At 43.0% G+C, this 13,804-nt stretch overlaps 1 pseudogene across 1 annotated transcript in view; it reads left to right on the forward strand.

The window, feature by feature from the left end:
- Cyp2c53-ps (cytochrome P450, family 2, subfamily c, polypeptide 53-ps) overlaps positions 1–13,804 on the forward strand; it is a 45,484-nt pseudogene that overhangs the window by 24,095 nt on the left and 7,585 nt on the right. Inside the window, exon 6 of the transcript NR_033614.2 lies at positions 27–98. The product of NR_033614.2 is annotated as a cytochrome P450, family 2, subfamily c, polypeptide 53-ps (transcript). The remainder of the gene's footprint in view (positions 1–26; positions 99–13,804) is intronic.

Consider the following 13,804-nt stretch of genomic DNA (forward strand, 5'->3'; position numbering starts at 1 on the left):
TCAACGACTGTGACTGATTTTTTTAGGTGCTGGGACAGAGACAAGCACAACACTGAGATATGCACTCTTGCTCCTGATGACGTATCCAGAAGTCACAGGTAAGGACACATGGCGAATCACAGTATTCTCTTAGGAGGCTAGGAGGACATTATTAGTATCTTGTGTGTTATTGTTAGAGAAGACTAAGTCCTTAATCTTCTGTGCCACTTGCCACAGAGAGTAGGATGAATGAGAGGAATGAAGGAACTGTGGATGTAGAAAAAGCAATGAAATGTTAATCATTGTCTAGGTTCCTTGGGAGATATCTGTGAAGGCCCTGCTAGCATTCTTCTACTTGTTTTACTTGAACATTTAGCTTCCAAATTAGGTTTTTGGAGCAGGCAAATTCTTGTTCTTCCCTCTTTTCCTGATAAATCTAATGCTGATGTATGGAGGTGAAAACTTACTTCACTGAAGCATAAGCATGAGTCCTGGAATTTCTTGAGCATATCTGAGCTAAGGTCCAATCTGAGAAGGAGTGAAAATAAGTCAAACCATTAGAAAGTTATTTCCATGCAGGCAGAAGTTGTAGAGAAAGGAATGTTATTACTTCAAACTCCAGGTTCATGCAATTTCTATTGAACCTATTTTTCCAGTTGTACCAAGAACATTTTTTTTTTTTTTACAAATAACATTATTATAAAAATGTACTTTTATTTTTTCATATTTACTGTATTATGTTTATGAATATTTGTTCATTTAACTGTTAAGAAACAATGTATTACTGGTCAAAACAAAAGTTTTCCTATGGTAGTCATATGATCAGTCACCTTCAAATATTCCACATGCATACATTGTATGTATGACGTTTTAATTCTTTCATCAGTATAACATCTGAAGATAGAAACAAAGAAAATAACAAAGTGGGGCAGACTTTGTTCTTATATTATTGGCACCAGAATAAATATAGAACTCATTAGAACTGTCTTAATTTTATTCCAAAGAAGAGGTGGTCCCTTCTTTCTTCTTCAGATATGAGTGTGCCTCCTGGAGACAGCATCTGAATGTACCAATCTGAAAGTTACTTTTAAATACATTCAATGTTTTAGCATACATGAAATTTACCTTTCAATTGTGTATAAGTTACATCAAAATGATAGTAACATAGACATTAATGACAATCAGTAATTAAAAAATAGGAGGAAAGGAAAATGGCAAACCACCACGAGGGCTTCACAAAAATACTGAAATACAATTGTGTAATGAGGCACGAGGAAAAATGGGGCAGGGAAGATGACATGGTAACAGAGATGTCAGAAAAGCATGTAAACTATATTTTTACAATCACAGTATGGATTTCAGTTGATAACAGTAAGGAATCAGCCTAGGATTATAATAGGAGTTTCTTCTTCCTAGGGAACCCTTCATCCTCTCAATTCTACAGTGACTGAGTTTTCCCCCACGAAGAAGACAGAATTGCTTTTTAAATTAATTGGTTATTTTATTTATTTACGTTTCAAATATTGTCTTTCTTTCCAGTCTCCCCTCAGCAAATCCCCATACTACCTCTCCTCTCCTTTGCCTCTAAAAGGGTGCTCCCCTACCCACCCACTCATTCCTGCCTCAACCCTCTAGCATACCTCTATGCTGGGGCAACAAGCCTCCACAGGAATAAACTTCTCCCCTCCAATAGATGCCAGATAAGACAATTCTCTATTACATATGTAGCTGGAGCCATGGACCCATCCATGTATACCCATGTGTATACACATGCTCCACTATGTTCATAGCAGCCTTACTTATAATAGCCAGAAATTGGAAAGAACCCAGATGTCCCTCAACAGAGTAATGGATACAGAAATTGTGGTACATTTACACAATGGAGTACTACTCTGCTATTAAAAACAATGAATTTATGAAATTCTTAGGCAAATGGATGGATCTGGAGGATATCATCCTGTGTGAGGTAACCCAATAACAAAAGAACACACATGATATGCATTCACTGATTAGTGGAGATTAGCCCAGAAACTTAGAATAAAATTTGCAAAACACGTGAAACTCAAGAAGAAAAAAGACCAAAGTGTAGATACTTCGTTCCTTCTTAGAACGGGGAACAAAATACTCATGGAAGGAGTTACAGAGACAAATTTTGGAGCTGAGATGGAAGAAAGGACTATCCAGAGACTGCCCCACCTGGGTATCCATCCCATATACAACCACCAAACCTAGACACTATTGCATATGACAGCAAGATTTAGCCACCAGGACTCTGATATAGCTATGAGAGGCTCTGATATAGCCTCTTGAGAGGCTATGCCAGTGCCTGGCAAATACAGAAGTGGATGCTCACAGTCATATATTGGATGGAACAAAGGAAACTGTTTTAGTGGAGCCCACAGTTAAGAGACTTTTAATTGTAAAAGGACTTTGGATTTTGAAAGACATGGATATTTTAAAGAGATTGAAATTTTAAGAATATGTAAAGACTGTGGGACATTTAAAGTTATTTAGATCTTGGCGATGAATAAGAATGTAAGGGTTGAGGCTTACTAGTGATGTGTTTGTGTGTCAAGTTGACAAGGGGTCAATTGTACTGGCTAGTTTTGTGTAAACTTGGCACAGTTGGAGTTATCACAGAGAAAGGAGCTTCAGTTGATAAAATGCCTCCATGAGATACAACTGTAAGGCATTTTCCCAATTAGTGATCAAGGGGGAAAGGCCCATTGTGGGTGATATCATCTCTGGGCTGGAAGTCTTGGGTTCTATAAGAGAACAGGCTAAGCAAGCCAGTAAAGAGCATCCCTCCATGGCCTCTGCATCAGCTACTACTCCCGGACCTGCTTGAGTTCTAGTCCTGAGTTTTTTCAGTGATGAACAGTAATGTAAAAATGTAAGCTGAACAAACCCTTTCCTCCCCAACTACTTCTTGGTCATGATGTTTGTGCAGGAATAGAAACCCTTACTAAGACAAATTGGTACCAGCAGAGTGGGGTATTCCTGTGACAACCTGACCAGGTTTTGTGGAGGACTATGGAAGGACTTTGGAACTTTGGGCCAGAAGATCTATTTGGTGTTAAGAACTCTGTCGAATGTTGTGTAGGAGCTTGGAAGATAATGTTGAGAACAATGCAGGAGATGGAGGCCTGGCTTGTGACATTTCAGAGGGAAGAGTAAAGACTCTTTTCAGGGCCATTGCTATTTTTGATTGTGAAGGTTCTGTGGTTCTGGTTAGCTGGGGCTGAAGAATCAGCTGTCATTAACAAGATATCAGAGCTACTAAAGCAAAAAAATTGTGTTACTGGGACTATTGATGCTGGTTAGCTGTAGCTAAGAAATTAGTGGTGATTGAGAAGAGACCAGTATCATTGAGGTGCCATCTTCTGGAAAGTGTTTTCTGAAAGCACAGTGGCTGTGTTCCAGAGATAGCCAAAGTTGTACTTTGTGCTGTGGCTGGACTTGGTAATGTGTAAGAGTCACCCAGGTGGTATTGGTTTTGAAGGCATGAAGGTGTCACGCAGAGCAGCTGAGGCTTGGCACTGTGAGAGGCCATGGAGGGCCATTGGTGAAGGTGCAGCCTCAGTTGCAATTGATGGCCCAGGACTGAAGGGGCCATGAGGTGTTTTGGAGATGACAGTACCATGAGATGACCACCAAGAGCAGCAGCAGTGGTGTACAGGCATCTGGAGCCTAGAGGATGACATGTTTGCTACAAAGGGCATGGCTAGAGAAGTGACCCAAGCCCTTGGAGGAGCCTAGAAGATTGTGAGCTGAATCCCAGACATTGGACGGTTGGAGATTGATTTTTGCTTTTGATTGTGACTGTGCCTTGATATTTTCCCTCTTGAAGGAAGAAACTATTTTAGTGGAACCCACAGTTAAGAGACTTTTAATTGTAAAAAGACTTTGGATTTTAAAAGAGATGGATATTTTAAAGAGATTGAAAATTTAAGAATATGTAAAGACTGTGGGATGTTTAAAGTTGTTTAGACCTTGGGGATGAATAAAAATGTAAGGGTTGAGGCTTACTAGTGATGTGTTCGTGTGTCAAGTTGACAAGGGGTCAATTGTACTGGCTAGTTTTGTGTAAACTTGGCACAGCTGGAGATATCACAGAGAAAGGAGCTTCAGTTGATAAAATGCCTCCATGAGATACAACTGTAAGGCATTTTCTCAATTAGTGATCAAGGGGGAAAGGCCCATTGTGTGTGGTGCCATCTCTGGGCTGGTAGTCTTGGGTTCTATAAGAGAGCAGGCTAAGCAAGCCAGTAAGGAGCATCCCTCCATGGCCTCTGCATCAGCTCCTGCTCCCTGACCTGCTTGAGTTCTAGTCCTGACTTCTTTCAGTGATGAACAGCAATGTAAAAATGTAAGCTGAATAAACCCTTTCCTCCCCAACTGCTTCTTGGTCATGATGTTTGTGCAGGAATAGAAATCCTTACTAAGACAAATTGGTACCAGCAGAGTGGGGGTATTCCTGTGACAACCTGACCAGGTTTTGTGGAGGACTATGGAAGGACTTTGGAACTTTGGGCCAGAAGATCTATTTGGTGTTAAGAGCTCTGTCGAATGTTGTGTAGGAGCTTGGAAGATAATGTTGAGAACAATGCAGGAGATGGAGGCCTGGCTTGTGACATTTCAGAGGGAAGAGTAAAGACTCTTTTCAGGGCCATTGCTATTTTTGATTGTGAAGGTTCTGTGGTTCTGGTTAGCTGGGGCTGAAGAATCAGCTGTCATTAACAAGATATCAGAGCTACTAAAGCAAAAAAAATTGTGTTACTGGGACTATTATGCTGGTTAGCTGGAGCTAAGAAATTAGTGGTGATTGAGAAGAGACCAGTATCATTGAGGTGCCATCTTCTGGGAAGTGTTTTCTGAGAGCACAGTGGCTGTGTTCCAGAGATAGCCAAAGTTGTACTTTGTGCTGTGGCTGGACTTGGTAATGTGTAAGAGTCACCCAGGTGGTATTGGTTTTGAAGGCATGAAGGTGTCACGCAGAGCAGCTGAGGCTTGGCACTGTGAGAGGCCATGGAGGGCCATTGGTGAAGGTGCAGCCTCAGTTGCAATTGATGGCCCAGGACTGAAGGGTCCATGCGGTGTTTTGGAGATGACAGTACCATGAGATGACCACCAAGAGCAGCAGCAGTGGAGTACAGGAATCTGCAGCCTAAAGGATGACATGTTTGCTACAAAGGGCATGGCTAGAGAAGTGACCCAAGCCCTTGGAGGAGCCCAGAAGATTGTGAGCTGAATCCCAGGCATTGGACGGTTGGAGATTGATTTTTGCTTTTGATTGTGACTGTGCCTTGATATTTTCCCTCTTGAAGGAAGAAACTATTTTAGTGGAGCCCACAGTTAAGAGACTTTTAATTGTAAAAAGACTTTGGAGTTTAAAAGAGATGGATATTTTAAAGAGATTGAAAATTTAAGAATATGTAAAGACTAAGGGATGTTTAAAGTTGTTTAGACCTTGGGGATGAATAAAAATGTAAAGGTTGAGGCTTACTAGTGATGTGTTTGTGTGTCAAGTTGACAAGGTGTCAATTGTACTGGCTAGTTTTGTGTAAACTTGGCACAGCTGGAGATATCACAGAGAAAAGTGCTTCTCTTGATAAAATGCCTCGATGAGGTACAACTTAAAGCATTTTCTCAATTAGTGATCAAGGGGGAAAGACGCATTGTGGGTGGTGCCATCTTGGGCTGGTAGTCTTGGGTTCTATAAGAGAGCAGGCTAAGCAAGCCAGTAAAGAGCATCCCTCCATGGCCTCTGCATCAGCTCCTGCTCCCTGACCTGCTTGAGTTCTAGTCCTGACTTCTTTCAGTGATGAACAGCAATGTAAAAATGTAAGCTGAATAAACCCTTTCCTCCCCAACTGCTTCTTGGTCATGATGTTTGTGCAGGAATAGAAACCCTTACTAAGTCAAATTGGTACCAGCAGAGTGGGGGTATTCCTGTGACAACCTGACCAGGTTTTGTGGAGGACTATGGAAGGACTTTGGAACTTTGGGCCAGAAGATCTATTTGGTGTTAAGAGCTCTGTCGAATGTTGTGTAGGAGCTTGGAAGATAATGTTGAGAACAATGCAGGAGATGGAGGCCTGGCTTGTGACATTTCAGAGGGAAGAGTAAAGACTCTTTTCAGGGCCATTGCTATTTTTGATTGTGAAGGTTCTGTGGTTCTGGTTAGCTGGGGCTGAAGAATCAGCTGTCATTAACAAGATATCAGAGCTACTGAAGCACAAAAAATTGTGTTACTGGGACTATTGATGCTGGTTAGCTGGACCTAAGAAATTAGTGGTGACTGAGAAGAGACCAGTATCATTGAGGTTCCATCTTCTGGGAAGTATTTTCTGAGAGCCCAGTGGCTGTGTTCCAGAGATAGCCAAAGTTGTACTTTGTGCTGTGGCTGGACTTGGTAATGTGTAAGAGTCACCCAGGTGGTATTGGTTTTGAAGGCATGAAGGTGTCACTCAGAGCAGCTAAGGCTTGGCACTGTGAGAGGCCATGGAGGGCCATTGGTGAAGGTGCAGCCTCAGTTGCAATTGATGGCCCAGGACTGAAGGGGCCATGCGGTGTTTTGGAGATGATAGTACCATGAGATGACCACCAAGAGCAGCAGCAGTAGAGTACAGGCATCTGGAGCCTAGAGGATGACATGTTGCTACAAAGGGCATGGCTAGAGAAGTGACCCAAGCCCTTGGAGGAGCCCAGAAGATTTTGAGCTGAATCCCAGACATTGGACGGTTGGAGATTGATTTTTGCTTTTGATTGTGACTGTGCCTTGATATTTTCCCTCTTGAAGGAAGAAACTATTTTAGTGGAACCCACAGTTAAGAGACTTTTAATTGTAAAAAGACTTTGGATTTTAAAAGAGATGGATATTTTAAAGAGATTGAAAATTTAAGAATATGTAAAGACTGTGGGATGTTTAAAGTTGTTTAGACCTTGGGGATGAATAAAAATGTAAGGGTTGAGGCTTACTAGTGATGTGTTTGTGTGTCAAGTTGACAAGGGGTCAATTGTACTGGCTAGTTTTGTGTAAACTTGGCACAGCTGGAGATATCACAGAGAAAGGAGCTTCAGTTGATAAAATGCCTCCATGAGATACAACTGTAAGGCATTTTCTCAATTAGTGATCAAGGGGGAAAGGCCCATTGTGGGTGGTGCCATCTCTGGGCTGGTAGTCTTGGGTTCTATAAGAGAGCAGGCTAAGCAAGCCAGTAAGGAGCATCCCTCCATGGCCTCTGCATCAGCTCCTGCTCCCTGACCTGCTTGAGTTCTAGTCCTGACTTCTTTCAGTGATGAACAGCAATGTAAAAATGTAAGCTGAATAAACCCTTTCCTCCCCAACTGCTTTTTGGTCATGATGTTTGTGCAGGAATAGAAACACTTACTATGACAAATTGGTACCAGCAGAGTGGGGGTATTCCTGTGACAACCTGACCAGGTTTTGTGGAGGACTATGGAAGGACTTTGGAACTTTGGGCCAGAAGATCTATTTGGTGTTAAGAGCTCTGTCGAATGTTGTGTAGGAGCTTGGAAGATAATGTTGAGAACAATGCAGGAGATGGAGGCCTGGCTTGTGACATTTCAGAGGGAAGAGTAAAGACTCTTTTCAGGGCCATTGCTATTTTTGATTGTGAAGGTTCTGTGGTTCTAGTTAGCTGGGGCTGAAGAATCAGCTGTCATTAACAAGATATCAGAGCTACTAAAGCAAAAAAAATTGTGTTACTGGGACTATTATGCTGGTTAGCTGGAGCTAAGAAATTAGTGGTGATTGAGAAGAGACCAGTATCATTGAGGTGCCATCTTCTGGGAAGTGTTTTCTGAGAGCACAGTGGCTGTGTTCCAGAGATAGCCAAAGTTGTACTTTGTGCTGTGGCTGGACTTGGTAATGTGTAAGAGTCACCCAGGTGGTATTGGTTTTGAAGGCATGAAGGTGTCACGCAGAGCAGCTGAGGCTTGGCACTGTGAGAGGCCATGGAGGGCCATTGGTGAAGGTGCAGCCTCAGTTGCAATTGATGGCCCAGGACTGAAGGGTCCGTGCGGTGTTTTGGAGATGACAGTACCATGAGATGACCACCAAGAGCAGCAGCAGTGGAGTACAGGCATCTGCAGCCTAAAGGATGACATGTTTGCTACAAAGGGCATGGCTAGAGAAGTGACCCAAGCCCTTGGAGGAGCCCAGAAGATTGTGAGCTGAATCCCAGGCATTGGACGGTTGGAGATTGATTTTTGCTTTTGATTGTGACTGTGCCTTGATATTTTCCCTCTTGAAGGAAGAAACTATTTTAGTGGAGCCCACAGTTAAGAGACTTTTAATTGTAAAAAGACTTTGGAGTTTAAAAGAGATGGATATTTTAAAGAGATTGAAAATTTAAGAATATGTAAAGACTAAGGGATGTTTAAAGTTGTTTAGACCTTGGGGATGAATAAAAATGTAAAGGTTGAGGCTTACTAGTGATGTGTTTGTGTGTCAAGTTGACAAGGTGTCAATTGTACTGGCTAGTTTTGTGTAAACTTGGCACAGCTGGAGATATCACAGAGAAAAGTGCTTCTCTTGATAAAATGCCTCGATGAGGTACAACTTAAAGCATTTTCTCAATTAGTGATCAAGGGGGAAAGACGCATTGTGGGTGGTGCCATCTGGGGCTGGTAGTCTTGGGTTCTATAAGAGAGCAGGCTAAGCAAGCCAGTAAAGAGCATCCCTCCATGGCCTCTGCATCAGCTCCTGCTCCCTGACCTGCTTGAGTTCTAGTCCTGACTTCTTTCAGTGATGAACAGCAATGTAAAAATGTAAGCTGAATAAACCCTTTCCTCCCCAACTGCTTCTTGGTCATGATGTTTGTGCAGGAATAGAAACCCTTACTAAGTCAAATTGGTACCAGCAGAGTGGGGGTATTCCTGTGACAACCTGACCAGGTTTTGTGGAGGACTATGGAAGGACTTTGGAACTTTGGGCCAGAAGATCTATTTGGTGTTAAGAGCTCTGTCGAATGTTGTGTAGGAGCTTGGAAGATAATGTTGAGAACAATGCAGGAGATGGAGGCCTGGCTTGTGACATTTCAGAGGGAAGAGTAAAGACTCTTTTCAGGGCCATTGCTATTTTTGATTGTGAAGGTTCTGTGGTTCTGGTTAGCTGGGGCTGAAGAATCAGCTGTCATTAACAAGATATCAGAGCTACTGAAGCACAAAAAATTGTGTTACTGGGACTATTGATGCTGGTTAGCTGGAGCTAAGAAATTAGTGGTGACTGAGAAGAGACCAGTATCATTGAGGTGCCATCTTCTGGGAAGTGTTTTCTGAGAGCCCAGTGGCTGTGTTCCAGAGATAGCCAAAGTTGTACTTTGTGCTGTGGCTGGACTTGGTAATGTGTAAGAGTCACCCAGGTGGTATTGGTTTTGAAGGCATGAAGGTGTCACTCAGAGCAGCTAAGGCTTGGCACTGTGAGAGGCCATGGGAGGGCCATTGGTGAAGGTGCAGCCTCAGTTGCAATTGATGGCCCAGGACTGAAGGGGCCATGCGGTGTTTTGGAGATGATAGTACCATGAGATGACCACCAAGAGCAGCAGCAGTAGAGTACAGGCATCTGGAGCCTAGAGGATGACATGTTGCTACAAAGGGCATGGCTAGAGAAGTGACCCAAGCCCTTGGAGGAGCCCAGAAGATTGTGAGCTGAATCCCAGGCATTGGACGGTTGGAGATTGATTTTTGCTTTTGATTGTGACTGTGCCTTGATATTTTCCCTCTTGAAGGAAGAAACTATTTTAGTGGAGCCCACAGTTAAGAGACTTTTAATTGTAAAAAGACTTTGGAGTTTAAAAGAGATGGATATTTTAAAGAGATTGAAAATTTAAGAATATGTAAAGACTAAGGGATGTTTAAAGTTGTTTAGACCTTGGGGATGAATAAAAATGTAAAGGTTGAGGCTTACTAGTGATGTGTTTGTGTGTCAAGTTGACAAGGTGTCAATTGTACTGGCTAGTTTTGTGTAAACTTGGCACAGCTGGAGATATCACAGAGAAAAGTGCTTCTCTTGATAAAATGCCTCGATGAGGTACAACTTTAAGGCATTTTCTCAATTAGTGATCAAGGGGGAAAGACGCATTGTGGGTGGTGCCATCTTGGGCTGGTAGTCTTGGGTTCTATAAGAGAGCAGGCTAAGCAAGCCAGTAAAGAGCATCCCTCCATGGCCTCTGCATCAGCTCCTGCTCCCTGACCTGCTTGAGTTCTAGTCCTGACTTCTTTCAGTGATGAACAGCAATGTAAAAATGTAAGCTGAATAAACCCTTTCCTCCCCAACTGCTTCTTGGTCATGATGTTTGTGCAGGAATAGAAACCCTTACTAAGTCAAATTGGTACCAGCAGAGTGGAGGTATTCCTGTGACAACCTGACCAGGTTTTGTGGAGGACTATGGAAGGACTTTGGAACTTTGGGCCAGAAGATCTATTTGGTGTTAAGAGCTCTGTCGAATGTTGTGTAGGAGCTTGGAAGATAATGTTGAGAACAATGCAGGAGATGGAGGCCTGGCTTGTGACATTTCAGAGGGAAGAGTAAAGACTCTTTTCAGGGCCATTGCTATTTTTGATTGTGAAGGTTCTGTGGTTCTGGTTAGCTGGGGCTGAAGAATCAGCTGTCATTAACAAGATATCAGAGCTACTGAAGCACAAAAAATTGTGTTACTGGGACTATTGATGCTGGTTAGCTGGACCTAAGAAATTAGTGGTGACTGAGAAGAGACCAGTATCATTGAGGTTCCATCTTCTGGGAAGTGTTTTCTGAGAGCCCAGTGGCTGTGTTCCAGAGATAGCCAAAGTTGTACTTTGTGCTGTGGCTGGACTTGGTAATGTGTAAGAGTCACCCAGGTGGTATTGGTTTTGAAGGCATGAAGGTGTCACTCAGAGCAGCTAAGGCTTGGCACTGTGAGAGGCCATGGAGGGCCATTGGTGAAGGTGCAGCCTCAGTTGCAATTGATGGCCCAGGACTGAAGGGGCCATGCGGTGTTTTGGAGATGATAGTACCATGAGATGACCACCAAGAGCAGCAGCAGTAGAGTACAGGCATCTGGAGCCTAGAGGATGACATGTTTGCTACAAAGGGCATGGCTAGAGAAGTGACCCAAGCCCTTGGAGGAGCCCAGAAGATTGTGAGCTGAATCACAGACATTGGAGTTTGGAGATTGATTTTTGCTTTTGATTGTGACTGTGCCCTGATATTTTCCCTCTTGAAGAAAAAATTATTTTAGTGGAGCCCACAGTTAAGAGACTTTTAATTGTAAAAAGTCTTTGGATTTTAAAAGAGATGGATATTTTAAAGAGATTTTAAATTTAAGAATATGTAAAGCCTGTGTGATGTTTAAAGTTGTTTAGACCTTGGGGATGAATAAAAATGTAAAGGTTGAGGCTTACTAGTGATGTGTTTGTGTGTCAAGTTGACAAGGGGTCAATTGTACTGGCTAGTTTTGTGTCAACTTGGCACAGCTGGAGTTATCACAGAGAAAGGAGCTTCAGTTGATAAAATGCCTCCATGAGATACAACTGTAAGGCATTTTCTCAATTAGTGATCAAGGGGGAAAGGCCCATTGTGGGTGGTGCCATCTCTGCGCTGGTAGTCTTGGGTTCTATAAGAGAGCAGGCTAAGCAAGCCAGTAAAGAGCATCCCTCCATGGCCTCTGCATCAGCTCCTGCTCCCTGACCTGCTTGAGTTCTAGTCCTGACTTCTTTCAGTGATGAACAGCAATGTAAAAATGTAAGCTGAATAAACCCTTTCCTCCCCAACTGCTTCTTGGTCATGATGTTTGTGCAGGAATAGAAACCCTTACTAAGACAAATTGGTACCAGCAGAGTGGGGGTATTCCTGTGACAACCTGATCATATTTTGTGGAGGACAATGGAAGGACTTTGGAACTTTGGGCCAGAAGATCTATTTGGTGTTAAGAGCTCTGTCGAATGTTGTGTAGGAGCTTGGAAGATAATGTTGAGAACAATGCAGGAGATGGAGGCCTGGCTTGTGACATTTCAGAGGGAAGAGTAAAGACTCTTTTCAGGGCCATTGCTATTTTTGATTGTGAAGGTTCTGTGGTTCTGGTTAGCTGGGGCTGAAGAATCAGCTGTCATTAACAAGATATCAGAGCTACTGAAGCAAAAAAAATTGTTACTGGGACTATTGATGCTGGTTAGCTGGAACTAAGAAATTAGTGGTGATTCAGAAGAGACCAGTATCTTTGAGGTGCCATCTTCTGGGAAGTGTTTTCTGAGAGCCCAGTGGCTGTGTTCCAGAGATAGCCAAAGTTGTACTTTATGCTGTGGCTGGACTTGGTAATGTGTAAGAGTCACCCAGGTGGCATTGGTTTTGAAGGCATGAAGGTGTCACGCAGAGCAGCTGAGGCTTGGCACTGTGAGAGGTCATGGAGGGCCATTGGTGAAGGTGCAGCCTCAGTTGCAATTGATGGCCCAGGACTGAAGGGGCCATGCGTTGTTTTGGAGATGACAGTACCATGAGATGACCACCAAGAGCAGCAGCAGTGGAGTACAGGCATCTGGAGCCTAGAGGATGACATGTTTGCTACAAAGGGCATGGCTAGAGAAGTGACCCAAGCCCTTGGAGGAGCCCAGAAGATTGTGAGCTGAATCCCAGACATTGGAGGTTGGAGATTGATTTTTGCTTTTGATTGTGACTGTGCCTTGATATTTTCCCTCTTTAAGAAAAAACTATTTTAGTGGAGCCCACAGTTAAGAGACTTTTAATTGTAAAAAGTCTTTGGATTTTAAAAGAGATGGATATTTTAAAGAGATTGAAAATTTAAGAATATGTAAAGCCTGTGTGATGTTTAAAGTTGTTTAGACCTTGGGGATGAATAAAAATGTAAAGGTTGAGGCTTACTAGTGATGTGTTTGTGTGTCAAGTTGACAAGGGGTCAATTGTACTGGCTAGTTTTGTGTCAACTTGGCACAGTTGGAGTTATCACAGAGAAAGGAGCTTCAGTTGATAAAATCCCTCCATGAGATACAACTGTAAGGCATTTTCTCAATTAGTGATCAAGGGGGAAAGGCCCATTGTGGGTGGTGCCATCTCTGCGCTGGTAGTCTTGGGTTCTATAAGAGAGCAGGCTAAGCAAGGCAGTAAAGAGCATCCCTCCATGGCCTCTGCATCAGCTCCTGCTCCCTGACCTGCTTGAGTTCTAGTCCTGACTTCTTTCAGTGATGAACAGCAATGTAAAAATGTAAGCTGAATAAACCCTTTCCTCCCCAACTGCTTCTTGGTCATGATGTTTGTGCAGGAGTAGAAACCCTTACTAAGTCAAATTGGTACCAGCAGAGTGGGGGTATTCCTGTGACAACCTGATCATGTTTTGTGGAGGACAATGGAAGGACTTTGGAACTTTGGGCCAGAAGATCTATTTGGTGTTAAGAGCTCTGTCGAATGTTGTGTAGGAGCTTGGAAGATAATGTTGAGAACAATGCAGGAGATGGAGGCCTGGCTTGTGACATTTCAGAGGGAAGAGTAAAGACTCTTTTCAGGGCCATTGCTATTTTTGATTGTGAAGGTTCTGTGGTTCTGGTTAGCTGGGGCTGAAGAATCAGCTGTCATTAACAAGATATCAGAGCTACTAAAGCACAAAAAAATTGTGTTACTGGGACTATTGATGCTGGTTAGCTGGAGCTAAGAAATTAGTGGTGACTGAGAAGAGACCAGTATCATTGAGGTGCCATCTTCTGGGAAGTGTTTTCTGAGAGCCCAGTGGCTGTGTTCCAGAGATAGCCAAAGTTGTACTTTGTGCTGTGGCTGGACTTGGTAATGTGTAAGAGTCACCCAGGTGGTATT

Source organism: Mus musculus, chromosome 19 (assembly GCF_000001635.26).
Source record: "Mus musculus strain C57BL/6J chromosome 19, GRCm38.p6 C57BL/6J".
In the NCBI taxonomy this organism is placed as follows: Eukaryota; Metazoa; Chordata; class Mammalia; order Rodentia; family Muridae; genus Mus; species Mus musculus.